This window comes from Capra hircus, chromosome 3 (genome assembly GCF_001704415.2).
Source record: "Capra hircus breed San Clemente chromosome 3, ASM170441v1, whole genome shotgun sequence".
Classification (NCBI taxonomy): domain Eukaryota; kingdom Metazoa; phylum Chordata; class Mammalia; order Artiodactyla; family Bovidae; genus Capra; species Capra hircus.
The window spans coordinates 82,887,704-82,907,671 of NC_030810.1; positions in this window are offsets into that span (position 1 = coordinate 82,887,704).

Consider the following 19,968-nt stretch of genomic DNA (forward strand, 5'->3'; position numbering starts at 1 on the left):
GGAGTTTCAGCTTCAACATCAGTCCTTTCAATGATCAACCAGGACCGATCTCCTTTAGAATGGAGTGGTTGGATCTCATTGCAGTCCAAGAGACTCTCAAGAGTCTTCTCCAACACCACAGTTCAAAACTATCAATTCTTCGGCGCTCAGCTTTCTTCACAGTCCAACTCTTACATCCATAGATGACTACTGGAAAAACCATAGACTTGACTAGATGGACCTTTGTAAACAAAATAATGTGTCTGCTTTTTAATATGCTCTCTAGGTTGATCATAACTTTCTTTCTAAGGTGTAAGTGTCTTTTAATTTGATTTTACCAACTTAGTCTTATCAGAAGTAAAAATACAAATGAAAACCCTACTGTTTCTTTTTTTCTTTACATCATTGTTGTTTTATTTCTTGGTAATTCTGATATACTTATAGTTACTTCTAATACATTCTACCTTTCTAATTCCTTCATCCTAATATTACCACTCAAAAAAATATCATTGGGGGCAGGAGAAGAAGGGGACGGCAGAGGATGAGATGGCTGGATGGCATCACTGACTCGATGGACATGAGTCTGAGTGAACTCCGGGAGTTAGTGATGGACAGGAAGGCCTCATGTGCTGCGATTCATGGGGTTGCAGAGTCGGACACGACTGAGCAACTGAACTGAACTAATTTAAACTGCTAATCTTACAGAATTCTCATTGACTTTTATTTCACCTATGATCTTAACTCATTGTTTATCTGATTTATATTGAACCAGTCATCTCTTTAATAACTCCTTATATATACTTTTATCTCTCTAGAGATACATATATTCCATTTCACATGAAGAGTAAACCCTGAGTCCAACACTCTATTTCCTATACTCATCTAAATAGCTAACTCATGTGTATAAATATAAAACTACATATTATAGTGTCAATTTAACTCGATGAACAATAACATGAAGGTGGCCCTTGGTGTTGGTTAGCAAAACTACTGCTTTTTACCCAGCTAGTTCACTCTCAAAATCTCTTCACTGATCATTCTACACTTATGTCTCCTCATGCCTGGTGTTCTTCTCCTTATTCCTCATTTTCAAGTGGTGAGAATAAAAGCTATCAAAACAGTATGTCCACCACTCCTAACAACAAAACCATCCACTATCCCAGACTTCAGTTCTCACGCTTTTCAAAGAATAAAGAGCTGGTAGTCATATCTAGAAATACATCCTGCATTTGCTCACTGGATTCCCTTATTTTTCAGGTATTCATATGCTTCTCCTGTAATTATTTGCACTTTCTCCCAAATCAGTGATCATGCTTTCCCTACTTCCATCAGCACATACCAGAGGTTCCCAAAATTTCTCATTTCAAGCTCCCCTCAATGTGCCTCACTAATTTTTTTCCAAGCCAAAATTTTCTGGGGTTGGGTGATCCTCTGGAGGAGGGAATGGCAACTGACTCCAGTGTTCTTGCCTGGAGAATCCCATGGACAGAGGGGACTGGCAGGCTACAGTCCATGGGGTTGCAAAGAGTCGGACATGACTGAGCGGCTAACACTAAGCCAAAACAAATATTTACCGTTTCTGTTACCAAGCAGTTCAGTTTAAATAAGTCAATCAGTGTTTATCTCCTAAAACTTTAGCACCCCATACAGCAATGGCTCTATTTTGACTGTCACTTAGGCCTCAGATCCTGACTTCTCTTATACTCCACACCCAAACCTACTGGCTCTAAATTTACAAAAGCTATTGCTTCTTAACTTCACAAATGAAAAATCTAACAATTTCTCTCTAGTTCCACCACTACTACCTGACTTTGAGACATCAGTATTTCTCATCTAGATTATTATAACAGCCTCTTGCTTCCACTGTTGGCTGCTACAGTTCACACAGTAACAAAAAGAAGACCCTTTAAAACCTACTTTCTTCTCTCTGAAGCAATCCAGTGTCTTCTCATCTAACTCAGAATAAAATTCACAACTTTGCATGATCTGCCAAATACTCCTTTGTCCCTTGATGTCATCTCCTCCCAGTCTCCTCTTCCAGCCACACTGGCCTCATTCCTGTTTCTTGAATATGTAAGCAGGGTTCTTCTCAGAGCTCTTGTACTGTTCTCCTGCTTGATCTTTTCTTCCCTTATATAGGAATTAGGCTCATTCCCTCACTTTATCCTAATGTTTACTAAAAAACTCGTTAAGTAAAAGCAATTTCAGTTACTGTTCCATCAAAAATAGAACCCTGCTTACTCACTTAGCATCTTCTTCAGTTCAGTTCAGTTCAGTTCAGTCACTCAGTCATGTTCGACTCTTTGCGACACCATGAATCGCAGCACGCTAGGCCTCCCTGCCCATCACCATCTCCCAGAGTTCACTCAAACTCAACTTCCATCGAGTCCGTGAAGCCATCAAGCCATTTCATCCTCGGTCGTCCCCTTCTCCTCCTGCCCCCAATCCCTCCCAGCATCACAGTCTTTCCAATGAGTCAACTCTTCGCATGAGGTGGCCAAAGTACTGGAGCTTCAGCTTTAGCATAATTCCTTCCAAAGAAATCCCAGGGTTGATCTCCTTCAGAATGGACTGGTTGGATCTCCTTGCAGTCCAAGGGCCTCTCAAGAGTCTTCTCCAACACCGCAGTTCAAAAGCATCAATTCTTTGGTGCTCAGCCTTCTTCACAGTCCAACTCTCACATCCATACACGACCACTGGAAAAACCATAGCCTTCACTAGCCGGACCTTAGTCGGCAAAGTAATGTCTCTGCTTTTGAATATACTATCTAGGTTGGTCATAATTTTTCTCCCAAGGAGTAAGCGTCTTTTAATTTCATGGCTGCAGTCACCATCTGCAGTGATTCTGGAGCTGCCAAAAATAAAGTCTGACACTGTTTCCACTGTTTCCCCATCTATTTCCCATGAAGTGATGGGACCAGATGCCATAATCTTCGTTTTCTGAATGCTGAGCTTTAAGCCAACTTTTTCGCTCTCCTCTTTCACTTTCATCAAGAATCTTTTTAGTTCTTCTTCACTTTCTGCCATAAGGGTGGTGTCATCTGCATATCTGAGGTTATTGATATTTCTCCTGGCCATCTTGATTTCAGCTTGTGTTTCTTCCAGTCCAGCGTTTCTCATGATGTACTCTACATAAAAGTTAAATAAGCAGGGTGACAATATACAGCCTGATGTACTCCTTTTCCTATTTGGAACCAGTCTGTTGTTCCATGTCCAGTTCTAACTGTTGCTTCCTGACCTGCATACAGATTTCTCAAGAGGCAGGTTAGGTGGTCTAGTATTCCCATCTCTTTCTGAATTTTCCAGTTTATTGTGATCCACACAGTCAAAGGCTTTGGCATAGCCAATGAAGCAGAAATAGATGTTTTTCTGGAACTCTCTTGCTTTTTCCATGATCCAGAAAATGTTGGCAATTTGATCTCTGGTTCCTCTGCCTTGTCTAAAACCAGCTTGAACATCAGGGAGTTCATGGTTCATGTATTGCTGAAGCCTGACTTGGAGAATTTTGAGCATTACTTTACTAGCATGTGAGATGATTGCAATTGTGCGGTAGTTTGAGCATTCTTTGGCACTGCCTTTCTTTGGAATTGGAATGAAAACTGACCTTTTCCAGTCCTGTGGCCACTGTTGAGTTTTCCAAATTTGCTGGCATATTGAGTGCAGCACTTTCACAGCTTCATCTTTCAGGATTTGAAACAGCTCCACTGGAATTCCATCACCTCCACTAGCTTTGTTCGTAGTAATGCCTTCTAAGGCCCACTTGACTTCACATTCCAAGATGTCTGGCTCTAGATTAGTGATCACATCATCATGATTATCTGGGTCGTGAAGATCTTTTTTGTACAGTTCTTCCGTGTATTCTTGCAACCTCTTCTTAATATTGTCTGCTTCTGTTAGGTCCATACCATTTCTGTCCTTTATCAAGCCCATCTTTGGATGAAATGTTCCCTTGGTATCTCTAATTTTCTTGACGAAATCTCTAGTCTTTCCCATTCTGTTGTTTTCCTCTATTTCTTTGCATTGATTGCTGAAGAAGACTTTTTATCTCTTCTTGCTATTCTTTGGAACTCTGCATTCAGATGCTTATATCTTTCCTTTTCTCCTTTGCTTTTCACCTCTCTTCTCTTCACAGCTATTTGTAAGGCCTCCAGAGACAGCCATTTTGCTTTTTTCCATTTCTTTTCCATGGGGATGGTCTTGATCCCTGTCTCCTGTACAATGTCACGAACCTCATTCCATAGTTCATCAGGCACTCTATCTAACAGATCTAGGCCCTTAAATCTATTTCTCACTTCCACTGTATAATCATAAGGGATTTGATTTAGCTCATACCTGAATGGTCTACAGGTTTTCCCTATTTTCTTCAATTTGAGTCTGAATTTGGTAATAAGGAGTTCATGATCTGAGCCACAGTCAGCTACTGGTCTTGTTTTTGTTGACTGTATAGAGTTTCTCCATCTTTGGCTACAAAGAATATTATCAATCTGATTTCGGTGTTGACCATCTGGTGATGTCCATGTGTAGAGTCTTCTCTTGTGTTGTTGGAAGAGGCTGTTTGCTATGACCAGCGGATTTTCTTGGCAAAACTATTAATCTTTGCCCTGCTTCATTCCGCATTCCAAGGCCAAATTTGCCTGTTACTCCAGGTGTTTCTTGACTTCCTACTTTTGCATTCCAGTCCCCTATAATGAAAAAGACATCTTTTTTGGGTGTTAGTTCTAAAAGGTCTTGTTAGGTCTTCATAATCACCACATAGAAGAGTCTATGTTCATTTATTTATACCTCTTCTATTAAAGTCTGGCACCCCATTAAGAACATAAATCCTCTGAAAACAAATGCTTTTTTTTTTCAATACTGTACGCTGATTCATATTAAATTTTAATAGATATTTTGATGCATTAATAGAGGGACAAATGAAATAATTTGTTGAAAACATTCAGAGGCCATATTCATTTTGTGGTGATTGATTAGAAGTTTTGGCAGCACAATGTTAGTGTACTTTATAAATATTTTAGAAGAATAGGAAAGGACTTTGTACTGACTAATTTAAGTATTCTGAAAATGAGCATTACTTCAAAGTAAACCAAGAGATCAGCTGTGTTATTTACTGTAGTATAGGCAAAGAATTGCACTCAGGTTTGTATTTCAAGAGCTAGGGTGCAAGGTGAGCTGTGACAGGGTTGAGGGAGAAAAAGTATGGGCAATTAATGAATGACTTCATACATAGCCCATAGAAATACTTTACTCTTCAAGTTCAATGGACTTAGGAAGTCAAATTACAGATCATGACAAGTTGGGCAGGAACTAGTTTTACAACATCAATTCTTTTTACTAATCAGGCTGAATTAAGAGTCATTTACATTCTTGTGAAAATAATGCATTTTTATGCTTTGTGTTCAGATAGATATTTTCCATTCAAATGCCATTGAACCTGAGGGAATCTTTTTTTCTATTATTTTATATAGCAAAACTACATATAGCAAGCTTATCAACTATTTTGATGTGAGCAATTAAGCTTTCCTTTCTCATAATTAACAATGCATGGCGTTCCTGGTAATGTGTTTTCATGACCATGGCTAATTGTACCCACCTGCTAATTTTTAATGAATTTTATGGCATGTATGCAGAAATTAATGGATGGTAAAACATGCAAATTTATTAGCTAAATTCAATGCCACTAGTTAAATGAGATTTATTATGCAAATATATTTTAAATACTTAAGTGATTACTATTTTATCAGAAGTAGGTTTATTCACCTTAATATTTCAAAGCATTCTTACTAAAAATATTGATTCCCAGTAATTATAACTTAAAGCATCTAATAACAAAGCACTATTTACAACAGCCCAGACATCAGTTCAGTTCAGTCACTCAGTAGTGTCTGACTCTTTGCGACCTCATGAACTGCAGCACGCCAGGCATCCTTGTTCAACACCAACACCTGGAGTTTACTCAAACTCATGTCCACTGAGTCGATGATGCCATCCAACCATCTAATCCTCTATTGTCCCCTTCTCCTCCTGCTTTCAATCTTTCCTAGCATCAGGGTCTTTTCCAATCAGTCAGCTCTTCACATCAGGTGGCCAAAGTATTGGATTTTCAACTTTAACATGAGTCCTTCCAATGATCATCCAGACTGATTTCCTTTAGGATGGACTTGTTGGATCTTCTTGGAGTCCAAGGGACTCTTAAGAGTCTTTTCCAACACCACAGTTCAAAATCATCAATTCTTCGGTGCTCAGCTTTCTTCACAGTCCAACTCTCACATCCATACATGACCACTGGAAAAACCTTAGCCTTGACTAGAGGGACCTTTTTTGGCAAAGTATTGTCTCTGCTTTTTAACATGCTGTCTAGGTTGGCCATAACTTATCTTCCAAGGAGGAAGCGTCTTTTAATTTCATGGCTGCAATCACCATTTACAGTGATTTTGGAGCCCCCCAAAATAATGTCTCCCACAATTTCCCCATCTATTTGCCATGAAGTGATGGGACCAGATGCCACGATCTTCGTTTTCTGAATGTTGAGCTTTAAGCCAGCTTTTTCACTCTCCCCTTTCACTTTCATCAGGAGGCTCTTTAGTTCTCCTTTTCTTTCTGCCATAAGGGTGATGTCATCTGCATATCTGAAGTTATTGATATTTCTCCTGGAAGTCTTGATTCTAACTTGTGCTTCTTTCAGCCCAGCGTTTCTCATATACACTCTGCATATAAGTTAAATAAACAGGTTGACAATATACAGCCTTGACATACTCCTTTTCCTATTTGGAACCAGTCTGTTCCATGTCCCGTTCTAATTGTTGCTTCCTGGCCTGCATATAGGTTTCTCAAGAGGCAGGTTAGGAGGTCTGGTATTCCCATCTCTCTCAGAATTTTCCAGTTATTGTGATCCACACAGCGAAAGTCTTTGGCATAGTCATTAAACCAGAAATAGATGTTTTTATTTTCTGGAACTCTATTGCTTTTTGATGATCCAGTGGATGTTGGCAATTTGATCTCTTGTTCCCCTGCGTTTTCTAAAACCACCTTGAACATCTGGAAGTTCACTGTTCATGTGCTAATGAAGCCTGGATTGGAAAATTTTGAGCATTACTTTACTAGTATGTGAGATGAGTGCAATTGTCCAGTAATTTGAGCATTCTTTAGCATTGCCTTTCTTTGGGATTGGAATGAAAATTGACCTTTTCCAGTCCTGTGGCCACTGCTGAGTATTCCAAGTTTACTGGCATATTGAGTGCAGCACTTTCACAGCATCATCTTTTAGGATTTGAAATAGCTCAACTGTAATTCCATCACCTCCACTAGCTTTGTTTGTAGTGATGCTTTCTAAGGCCCACTCTACTTCACATTCCAGGATGTCTGGCTCTAGGTGAGTGACCACACCACAGTGATTATCTGGGTCATGAAGATCTTTTTTTGTACACTTCTTCTATGTATTCTTGACACCTCTCAATATCTTCTGCTTCTTTTAGGTCCATAGTATTTCTGTCCTTTATCGAGCCCATCTTTGCATGAAATGTTGCCTTGGTAGCTCTAACTTTCTTGAAGAGATCTCTAGTCTTTCCCATTCTATTGCTTTCCTCTTATTTCTTTGCATTGATCACTGAGGAAGGCTTTCTTATCTCTCCTTGCTATTCTTTGGAATCTACATTCAAATAGGTATATCTTTCCTTTTCTCCTTTGCTTTTCACTTCTTTTTTTTTCACAGCTATATGCAAGGCCTCCTCTCAGAGCCATTTTGCTTTTTTGCATTTCTTTTTCTTGGGGATGGCCTTGATCCCTGTCTCCTGTACAATGTCACAAACTTCCATCCATAGTTCATCAGGTACTCTGTCTATCAGATCTAGTCCCTTAAATCTATTTCTCACTTCCACTGTATAATCATATGGGATTTGATTTAGGTCAAACCTGAATTAGGCTTCCCTGGTGGCTCAGACAGTAAAACGTCTGCCTGCAATGCGGGAGACCTGGGTTTGATCCCTTGGTGCAGAAGATCCTCTGGAGAAGGAAATGGAAACCCACTCCAGTACTCTTGCATGGAAAATCCCATGAACAGAGGAGCAATAAGGTTGTATATGGTCATTCTGCTTATTTAACTTATACACAAATACATCATGCAAAAAGCTAGGTTGTATGAATCACAAGCTGGAATCAAGGTTTCTGGGAGAAATATCAGTAACCTGAGAAATGCAGATGGTACTACTCTAGCAGCTGAAAATGAAGAGGAACTAAGGAGCCTCTTCATGAGGATGAAACAGGAGAAGGAAAAAGCTGGCTTAAAAATCAACATTCATAAAACTAGGATCATGGCATCTGGAGTCCTACTACTTCATGGGAAATAGACAGGGAAAATGTGGAAGCAGTGACAGATTTTATTTTCTTGGACTCCAAAATTGCTGCAGATGGTGACTGCACCATGGAATTAAAAGACACTTTCTCCTTGGAAGGAAGGCTATGACAAATCTAGATAGCATGTTGAAAAGCAGAGATATCACTTTGCTGACAAACATCTGCATAGTCAAAGCTATGGTTTTTCCAGTAGTCATGTATGGATGTGAGAGTTGTACCATAAAGAAGGCTGAGAGCCAAAGAATTGATGCTTTTGATTTGTGGTGCTGAAGAATACTGAGCTCCTTGGACTGCAACAAGATCTCAACCATGAATATTCATTGGAAGGTTTGTTGCTGAATCTGATGTTCCTATACTTTAGCCATCCAATGGGAAGAGCTGACTTACTGGAAAGTATCCTGATGCTGTGAAAGCTTGAAGGCAAAAAAGAGAAGGGGGTAGTTAGATAGCATCACTGACTCAATGGACCTGAATTTGAGCAAACTTCAGAAGATAGCAGAAGACAGGGGAGCCTGATGTGTTGCAGTACATGGAGTAACAAAGAGTCAGACATGACTTAGTGACTGGACAAGTAACTGAAAAACAACTGTATAGCACAGGGACCTATATTCAATATCCTGTAATAAACCATATTGGAAAATAATATGTAAAATAATATACATATATGTATGTGTGTGTGTATCTGAATCACTTTGCTATAGAGCAGAAACAGCATTGTAAATCAACTATACATCAAATAAAATAAAATTTAAAATATGTGCTATATCAAAGAGGAAATAAACACTACATGTAAAAGTAGTGTGCATAATAGGATTCAGTTCAGTTCAGTTCAGTGGCTCAGTCGTGTCCAACTCTTTGCGACCCCATGAATCGCAGCACGCCAGGCCTCCCTGTCCATCACCAACTCCCAGAGTAGGATAATGCCTAAAAAATAATTAGATTCATAATTATTAAGGGGAACAAAGCTATAATCACACACTTACCACTATCACTTAGCATTAAATGATTCATTAAATATGAAAGACTGAAGAAAAGATTATTATGTCAAAAAATTGTTAGAATTTTTTTTACATTTCTAACTTCAAAAAAGTTAGAAAAGTAAAACGAAATAAATTCCCACCTTTATAAAGTAATAGAGGGGAAGTAGTGAAGAAAGAGAGAGAGACTGAAGGGGAAGGAGAGAGGGAAAGAGAGAGAGGAGGAAAGAAAGAAAGGAAAGAAGGTAGGTCAAAACTAAATACAGAAAGAAGTGATAGCATTTTAAATGAAACTGAAGTAATAAGTACTTAAAATAACAAAATATTTCTAACAGTTTGTGAAAATTATTTCTACACAAATTAGAATATAAAACAGATATAACAAGAAGGGCTTCCCTGACAGGTAAGTTGGTAAAGAATCTACTTGCAAAGCAGGAGACACCGGTCAGTTTCCTTGGTCAGGAAATCCACTGGGGAAGGGATAGGCTACCCGCTCCAGGATTCTTGGGCTTGCCTTATGGCTCAGCTGATAAAGAATCCACCTGCAATGTACGAGACCTGGGTTGGATCCTTGGGTTGGGAAGATCCCCTGGAGAATGGAAAGGCTACCCACTCCAGTATTCTGGCCTAGATAATTTCACTTTCATATAACAAAAGAGAAGGTTATATTTTTCTAACTATGAGGCAAAACAAGAAATAAAACACATGAAAAACTACCAAATATAAATGTAAATACAATCCATATTTTATGTATAATTATAGTTAAATAAATATTGGATTTAACAGATAAACAATACAAATAAAGTTATTTACAAAACAGAAATAGATTCACAGAGAGACATTAAAAAAGGAAATGCTTGGTAAGGAGAGGGTTAAGAGGTTTAAGCAGGAGTTGAGGATTAACATACACACACTCAGTTCAGTTCAGTTCAGTTCAGTACCTTTCATTCACTCAGTCGTGTCCGACTCTTTGCTACCCCATGAATTGCGGCACGCCAGGCCTGCCTGTCCATCACCAATTCCTGGAGTTTATCCAAACTCATGTCCGTCAAGTCGGTGATGCCATCCAGCCATCTCATCCTCTGTAGTCCGCTTCTCTTCCTACCCTCAATCTTTCCCAGCATCTGAGTCTTTTCCAATGAGTCAGTTCTTTGCATCAGGTGGCCAAAGTACTGGAGTTTCAGCTTTAGCATCAGTCCTTCCAAAGAACACCCAGGACTAATCTCCTTTAGAATGGACTCCTTTAGACTTCCTTGCAGTCCAAGGGATTCTCAAGAGTCTTCTCCAACACCACAGTTCGAAAGCATCAATTCTTCGGTGCTCAGCTTTCTTCTACTATACATAAAATAGATGAACAACAAGGACCTGCTGTTTAGCATAAGGAAATACATTCAGTGACTTGTAATAACACAATAAAAAACAATCTGAAAAAATTTGTGAATATAATTATATATAGCTAACCAAATCACTTTGCTGTGTGCCTGAAACTAACAGAACATTGTAAATTAACTAGACTTCAATTTAAAAAAATGTTTAAAATCAGGGCAACCAAACTTGGAAAGAAAGGAAACAAAAGTATCAAATTGGAAAATAACGTAATTAATCCTACAATTAGGTCAAGGTGAATATCATCTATCTTTATAAACAGTAGGTCATCTGAAATAATTCAGTGTTTGTGACTAACATACAATTTTTGGAAATTAATATAGTTCCCATAAATGATCTAAAACTCTTTCAAGCAATAGAAAACATTTTTTATAGTGAATCATTAAGAAAATCACATTGAAACTTGAGTCAAGCCAAAAATAACTGTTCTTGAAGGGGAAGTTCAAGATGGTGAAGTAAAATGTGGAGGTAACTTAATTCCTACAAATACATCAAAAAATACATCTCTATGTGGAACAATTGTCACAGAAAACTAATTGGAAAGAAAGATCCTCATGTAACTAAGAAGGACAGAAAAGAAAAAGCATTGGGTTGTGACATGGACCTCTGGGAGTGGGAAGCAATCTTTAAGGGAGAGAAGGTCCATATGGGTGGATTGCCATCCTGGGAGTGTGCAGGTCAAGGCGAAATCTGGGCATTCCAGTCCTGTGGTTATGAACAGAAGAGAGAATCTTCCTTGCCTGCTGAGAAATCCCTTAGACAGCCAGAAGGACTGGAGAAGCCTAGACTCTACTGCAAGCAAGCTGTCATGCTAGCAATCAAAGTAAAAAGAGCCTTTGCACTTTTACCTAGACTTGCAAGGTAAAAAGAGCCTTGCAAGGGTAGAAGCAGCCTTGTGACCATTTCCAATCTGAAGGGGCAAACAATCTGGCTCCATTCACTCCAAGCCACAGCATGACATAAGATATGAGCAAAGATTTGGTCTAGCTATGCAGGAGCACCTGAAGTATGGTCCTATGGAACAGAGCCATAAGAGGAAGCAGCAGCTAAGTGCTGAATCTCTAGCAGGCAGGCCCTGGGCAGGAGTACACAGTGGTTCCTTTCCCAGTGAGACCACCTTGGTTCCTTCCATTCCAACCGCAGCTTAGTGCTAGATCTGGGGCAGATGGATCCTGAGACAAGTCTACTACAGAGGCAGCCCAGATCTCAAGCTGCAGTGCAAACCACCTCAATTCTGGCAGCCCAAAACCCTGATGCCTAACATTAGCCTCCTCCACATCGCAACCTTGCACTAGACCTGAAATTATAACAGAAAAAGGAGAAAAAGGACAAGACTTTGGGCTACTTGGAGTGGAACCATGGACACCTGCCTAAGTCGTGCATAGGTCCTTCATGACCATGTGGACCTCACTTGCTTCAGCAATCACTTCCCATGGGTCATGGCACACACTCAAGGGCAACAGAACGTGATCAAACCTGATCCTTAGGGCTTCTACTTAAACTGTAGAGAAGACTCTGCCCTCTGACAGGGCAGCAACACCCATAGAGCAGAGAGGAAGCCCCTTCTCACATCCTGCACAGGCTTTAAATACCCCAAGGCCAAACACATCCCATCAGGGATATAATGATCAACACACTCTGAGGAAACATGCAGCTGGCATCCATACCAAAACCAGCCTTCAAACCAAAAATATCAGACACAAACTGTCAAGACAGAGACACTCTCACGTAACAATACCCCTTCAAGACGATAGCAGATAACTATTTCTTCTAAATTCGTAGAGACAGAGAAAGTTAAGTACAATGAAAAGGCAGAGAAACTAACCCAAATTAAAAGAATAAGAGGAATCAGCTGAAAGAATAAATAATAAAGCAGACCTCACAATCTATTATACTCTGAGATCAAAAAGGAGATGATAAAAATACTAAAGGAATTAAGTAAGATTATTGATAGAAAATGCAGATCAGTATAACAAGCAACTAGAAAATATAAAGACAAACAATTCAAAAATAGACAATTCAATTGCTGAGATAAAAATCAATCCAGAAACAATGGACATCAAGCTATATGACACAGAAGAACAATACGTGGTATGCAAGACAGAATAATGAAAATCACACAATCAGAATAGCAGACAGAGAAGAAAAAAAAAAAAGAGCAACGTGCAAGATCTGTAATATGATATATAACATATGCCCAATTATGCATAATAGAGGTTCCAGGAGGAGAGGAGAAAAATAAGGGATCAAATGTTTAATGAAAAATTATGGCTTAACATTTCCCAAACATAAAGGAGGAAATGGATACTCAGGTACTGAAAGCACAGAGAGTCCAAAACAAGAGGGACTCAAATGGACCCACATCAAGACATATCACAATTAAAATAGCAAAGTTAAAGATAAAGAGAGTTCTAAACGCAGCAAGAGAAAAGCAGTCATATATCTGGGAATCCCTTTAAAGCTATCAGCTGATTTCCCTGAAGAAACCTTTCAGGACAGAAGGAAGTGGCATAATACAAAGTTATGAAAAGGAAAAAGCTGCTTCCTTGGATTCTTTACCCAGAAAGATTATCATTTAAAATAGAAGGTGAGATAAAACATTTCTCAGATAAGCAAAACCAAAAATAATTCAGCAATAGGAAATATACCCTAAAAGAAATATTGAAGGATCTTTTAAAAAATAGTAATGAAGCAAGAATCTATAGAAAGGAAAAATCACAATAGGAAAGGCAGGTATATAAAAATATTAAATATTACTTAAATACCAATACACAGGTTGAAAAAATATATAAAAGTAATTTAATGAAAATTAATAGTAGAAGGATAAGCTCAAAAATAGGACATCAAAATCACAAAATGTGAGGGAGGGGAATAAAATATTTAGAACATTTAGAATGTGCTTGAATCTGAATGACTATAAAACAAGTAGATATTGTTATGGACCAACATACTTGAAAGCCATGGTAACCATAAATCAAAAATATATAATAGATTTTAGAAACCAAATAGAAAGAAACTTGAGCATAATACAAATGAAAATCATCAAACCAGAAAAGGAATAACAAAAAAAGAAGACATAACAAAATAAAAACAACTGGAAAACAGGTAAATATGTAGCAATAAGTACATACCTATCAATAATAACTTTAACTGTCAATTGACTAAATTCTCCCATCAAAAGACATAAAGTGACAAACTGGATTGAAAAATAACCTACTATATGCTGCCTCCAAGAGACTCACTTTTATGGGACTGAATATGATGGAATGGAAAAGAATTATTTCATGCAAATGGAAACAAGAAAGTGGGGGGTAGGAATACTCATATCAGGCAAAATAGACTTTAAAACAAAGGCCCAAAAGAAAGACAAAGAAGGGCATCATGTAATGATAAAAGGATCAAAACAAGAGGAGGATATACATGACCCAATAGAGAAGTACCCAAATACATAAAACAAATATTAACATACATAAGGGATGATTTGACAATAATATAACAATAGTAGGAGTTTTTAACACCCCACAGACATCAATAGATTAACCAGAAAGAAGTTTAGTAAGGCAACAGAGGTTCCAGAGGCTTCAGCATGATGTGAACCGAGAACTTTCAGATGTCAAAGCTGGGTTTAGAAAAGGTAGAGGAATTAGAAATCAACTGCAAATACTCACTGGATCATAGAGAAAGCAAGGAAATTCCAGAAAAGCATGTACCTCTGTTCCATTGACTACGTCAAAGCCTCTAACTGTGTGGATAATAACAAACTGTGGAAAACTCTTAAAAGAGATGGGAATACCAGACCATCTTACCTGTCTCCTGAGAAACCTGTATGCTGGTCAAGAAGCAAAAGATAGAACCTTGTATGGAACAACTGACTGGTTCATGGTTGAGAAAAGAGTATGACAAAGCTGTCTGCTGTCACTCTGTTTATTATGAGCAATGTCAGGCTGGATGAGTTACAAGCTGGAATCAAGATTGTCAAGAGAAATATCAACAACCTCAGATATGTGGATGATACCACTCTAACGGCAGAAGGTGAAAAGGAACTAAAGAACCTCTTAATGAAGATGAAAGAAGAGAGTGAAAAAGCCTGTTGAAAACTACTAAAAAAAACCCAAAAACTAAGATCATGGCATCTGGGCCCATCACTTCATGGCAAATAGAAGGGGGAAAGATGGAAGCAGTGACAGAGTCCCTTTTCTTAGGCTCTAAAATCACAGCAGATTGTGACTGCAGCCATGAAATTATTTTGGAATTATATATTATTGAATTATTAATTATTATTGAATTATATAAGTCAATTATTCTTGGCAGGAAAGCTATGACAAACCTAGACCAAAGACATCACTTTCCAACAAAGTTCCATATAGTCTTGGCTATAGTGCTTCCAATAGTCATTTGGTTGTGAGAGGCAGACCATAAAGAAGGTAGAAAACCAAAGAATTGATATTTTTGAACTGTGGTGCTGGAGAAGACTCATAAGAGTCCCTTGGCTAGCATGGAGATCAAACCAGTGAATCTTAAGGGGACTCAACTCTGAAAACTCATTAGAAGGACTGAAGCTGAAGTTCCAATCCTTTGGCCACCTGATGTGAATGGCCAGTTCACAAGAAAAACACTGATACTTGACAGTAGAAGGAGAAGAGGGCAACAGAGGATTTGATGGCTGGATGGCATCACCAATGCAATGGACATGAACATGGGCAAAACTCTGGGAGATGGTGAGTGACAGAGAAGCTGGACATGATGCAGTCCAGGGGGTAGGGAAGAGTTGGACACAACTTGGCGACTGAACAACATTAGCAAATAGGGAAAAAATGAAAAAGTGACAGAGTTTATTTTCTTGGTCTCCATAATCACTACAGACAGTGACTGCAGCCATGAAATTAAAAGACACTTGCTCCTTGGAAGAAAAGCTATGGCAAACCTGGACAGCATATTAAAAAGCAGAGACATCACTTTGCCAACAAAGTTTCATATACTAAAAGCTATTATATGCAGAGTACATCATGAGAAACGCTGGGCTGGAGGAAGCACAAGCTAGAATCAAGATTGCCGGGAGAAATATCAATAACCTCAGATATGCAGATGACACCACCCTTATGGCAGAAAGAACTAAAGAACTAAAGAGCCTCTTGATGAAAGTGAGAGAGGAGAGTGAACAAGTTGGCTCAAAACTTAACATTCAGAAAACTAAGATCATGGCATCTGGTCCCATCACTTCATGGCAAATAGATGGGGAAACAGTGGAAACAGTGTCAGACTTTATTTTGGGGGGCTCCAAAATCACTGTAGGTGGTGACTGCAGCCATGAAATTAAAAGATGCTTACTCCTTGGAAGGAAAGTTATGACCAACCTACACAGTATATTAAAAAGCAGAGATGTTACTTTGCCAACAAAGGTCAAGGCTATGTTTTTTTCAGTAGTCATGTATGGATGTGAAAGTTGGACTACAAAGAAAGCTGAATGCTGAAGTATTGATGCTTTTGAACTGTGATGTTGGAGAAAACTCTTGAAAGTCCCTTGGACTGCAAGGAGATACAACCAGTCAATCCTAGAAGAGATCAGTTCTGAATGTTCTTTGGAAGTACTGATGTTGAAGCTGAAACTCTCATACTTTGGCCACCTGATGTGAAGAGCTAAATCATTTGAAAAGACCCTGATGCTGGGAAAGATTGAGGGCAGGAGGAGAAAGGGATGACAGAGGATGAAATAGTTGGATGGCATCACCAACTCAATGGGCATGAGCTTGAGTAACTCTTGGAAATGGTGAAGGACAGGGCAGCCTGGCATGCTGCAGTACATGAGATCACAAATAGCTGGGCATGACTTAGTTCCTGAACAACAAATAATAAGTGTATTCATCAAGGTAACAGGATAGAAGGTTAACATAAAAATCTGTTGTATTTTCCTACACTAATAATAAAATATCAGAAATTTAAAAAAAATCATGTTTAAAATCATATAAAAAATTCTTGGGAGTAAACTTTTTTTTTTGATGAAACATTTACTTTTTTTTTTGAGATGAAAGACCTACATGCTGAAAAGCACATGACTATGATAAAAGAAATTCATGAATCAGTAGGAATGGAAATATATACCATGCTCTTAGATTGAAGAGTTATCATTAACATGGACATAAAATCCAAAGCAATCTACAACTTTAATGCAAATCCCTATCAAAACACCCATGACATTTTCCACAGAAGAATAAATAATCTTAAAATTTGGTGTCAGTCGTTCAGTCATGTCCTAATATTTGTGACATCATGGACTGTAGAGTGCCAGGCTCCTCCTTGTCCATGGAGTTCTCCAGGCAAGAATACTGGAATGGGTAGCCATTACCTTCTCCAGTGATCTTCCCAACCCAGGTATTGAACCCTGGTCTTGCATTTCAGGCAGATTCTCTACCGTCTGAGCAACCAGGGAAGGCTTAAAATTAATATGCAACTACGAAAGGCCCAGAACTGCTAAAGCAATCTTGAGGAAAACATCAAAGCTAGAGGCATTATCATTCCTTATTTCAGATAATGCTAGAATTCTACAGTGATGAATACAATGTGGTATTGGCACAAATGCAGACATACAGATAAATTGAATAGAGAGTCCAGAAATAAACCCATGTACTTACTGCAATTAATATATAACACAGGAGGCAAGAATATACAATGGAAAAAAGGCAGTGTCTTCAACAAGTGGTGTTGTAAAAGACAGCATATTCAACAAGTGGTATTGTAAAAGCAGGACAGTTAAATGTAAATCAATGAAATTAAAACAGTCACATACCATATACAAAAACAATCTCAAAATACTTAATAGAAAACATGATTACAACTCCTAGAAGACAACATAAGCAAAAATTTTCTAACATACATGATAGAAATATTTTCTGAGATCAGTCTCCCAAGGCAAAAGAAATAAAATCAAAAATAAATAAATGGGACCTTAATGAAAAACAATATTTTGCACAGCAAAGTTTCAACAAAATGAAACAACAAATGGCAGAATGGGAGAAAATATTTGCAAATGACACGACTAACAAGGGGTTAATATCTAAAATATACAAGCGGCTCATAACAACTCAATTTGAAAAACCAAACAACCCAATGCAGAAAATAGACAATGGACCTAAATAGACATTTCTCCAAAGAAAACGTACAGATGGCCCACAAGCACACAAAAAGATACTCAACAATGCTAACTTTTAGAATAATGCAAATCAAAATCACAATGATGTATCACCTCCTACCAGTCAGAATGACCATCAAAATGTCTGCAAACAATAAATGCTGGAGAAGGTGTAGAGAAAATGGAACTCTCTTACACTGTGAGTGGGAATGTACATTAATGCAGCTACTACAGAAAATGATATGTGAGCTCCTTAATAATAAAAATATAGAGTTACCATATGATACAGTAATCCTATTATTGGATATGTATATTAAAAGACAAAAACTCTTAATTTGAAAAGATACATTCACTTTGGCATTCATAGCAGCACTATTTACAATAGCTAAGACACTAACAAAGCTAGTGGAGGTGATGGAATTCCAGTTGAACTATTTCAAATCCTGAAAGATGATGCTGTGAAAGTGCTGCGCTCAATATGCCAGCAAATTTGGAAAACTCAGCAGTGGCCACAGGACTGGAAAAGGTCAGTTTTCATTACAATCCCAAAAAAGGCAATGCCAAAAAATGCTCAAACTACTGCACAATTGCACTCATCTCACATGCTAGTAAAGTAATGCTCAAAATTCTCCAAGCCAGGCTTCAGCAATATGTGAACTGTGAACTTCCAGATGTTCAAGGTGGTTTTAGAAGAGGCAAAGGAACCAGAGATCAAATTGCCAACATCTGCTGGATCATCAAAAAAGCAAGAGAGCTCCAGAAAAACATCTATTTCTTCTTTATTGACTATGCCAAAGCCTTTGACTGTGGATCACAATAAACTGCAGAAAATTCTGAAAGAGATGGGCATACCAGACCACCTGACCTGCCTCTTGAGAAACCTATACGCAGGTTAGGAAGCGAAAGTTAGAACTGGACATGGAACAACAGACTGGTTCCAAATAGGAAAAGGAGTACATCAAGGCTGTATATTGTTACCCTGCTTATTTAACTTATATGCAGAGTGTATCATGAGAAACACTGGGCTGGAAGAAGCACAAGCTGGAATCAAGATTGCCGGGAGAAATATCAATAACCTCAGGTATGCAGATGATACCACCCTTATGGCAGAAAGTGAAGAGGAACTAATAAGCCTCTTGATGAAAGTGAAAGAGGAGAGTGAAAAGTTGGCTTAAAGCTCAACCTTCAGAAAACTAAGATCATGGCATCTGGTCCTGTTGGGATCTGTGTTAGGCATTACTGACAAATGGAGGCATGGCCCCAACCCCCTCTCCTCATCTCACAGGCATGGCCCCAGGATGAAGGAGTTAGGCCTTGTGATTCTGACTTGTTCTTTCCTTTCTTCGGTTGAGTTGGCTGGAAAGAATGTTACAGTGCTTGAGAGAAGCATGAGAAAGCTCAAAGCCTTCTACAGTTGTGCCCAGAAAATAATCTATAAAGTAACAATTGACATTTGTTCAAGGATCTTTACAAAGAATGTTCCAGGATGAGCACATAGGCCGCAGTTTAAGGCCGTGGGAAGGATTATTATCTGAGACCTGTTTGTGAGGGGAATGTTTATGGCAAAAGAAGTTTGCTGAGTTTAGGGTTTAGGAATAATTCAGAATAGCTAGAAGCCTTTTTAGGAGATAGCAATCTTAAGATGCTAGGGGCAAACAGGATTTAGAAAGATAAGAAATAAACTGAGGAATGTAGTGTGAGTTACAATGTAATCACAAGTTAAGTATAGGACACATAAGAAGTAGATAATAGATAGTAAAGCCAATTCTAAGAGAATTGCTGAAGCAGGAATGCTGTTTGTAGGACAACAATGATTTATGGAGACAACAAATCTGGGTCAGGGGGAACTGAATATGTCAAACCTCTGACCTAATGCTTTTGTAAAAATATAAAAGAGAATATTAAGCTTGAAATAAATATGCAGTCCAAGAAAACTTAGAGGCTGCATCATTTCTGGCCAACACCGCCCATCCCTTCAGGGTGATTCCCTGGCTGCTGGAGCTGAACTCCGGCATGGTCCCATCATTTCATGGAAATAGATGGAGAATCAGTGGAAACAGTGTCAGACTTTATTTTGGGGAGGCTCCAAAATCACTGCAAATGGTGATAGCAGCCATGAAATTAAAAACACTTACTCCTTGGAAGGAAAGT